Genomic DNA, 358 nt, shown 5'->3' with positions numbered 1-358 from the left:
CCCAGAGCTCGTGCGGGCCCCAGACTGTCTCTTCTGGCTGAAGCTGGGGAAGGAGTAGAAGAGAGGGTCCTTTCTTAAAGGATCAGATGGTTAATTGGTTTTGCGGTTCCAGAGGATAAAAGAGAAGATATTATGTAGGTACTCATATCACCATGCAACCATTTATAAACATGTGGGCCTTACACATCAGGCCGGGGCACATCTGGCCTTGTTGGCGTTGCTTAGCAACCCCTGCCATGCACCCTGGAAGGGCTTGGAGAATAAGCTGCTGCTGGATGGAAGTTTGGGGCCGGAGACCACATCTCCTTCTGCCTTTTGTTTAGCTATTGAGCTTGCGCACACCTGACTTAATCCACTT

The sequence above is a fragment of the Myotis brandtii genome, unplaced genomic scaffold (genome assembly GCF_000412655.1).
Source record: "Myotis brandtii unplaced genomic scaffold, ASM41265v1 scaffold1112, whole genome shotgun sequence".
Lineage (NCBI taxonomy): Eukaryota > Metazoa > Chordata > Mammalia > Chiroptera > Vespertilionidae > Myotis > Myotis brandtii.
The sequence above is the reverse complement of the archived record's forward strand: the minus strand, read 5'-3'. Positions refer to the sequence as shown.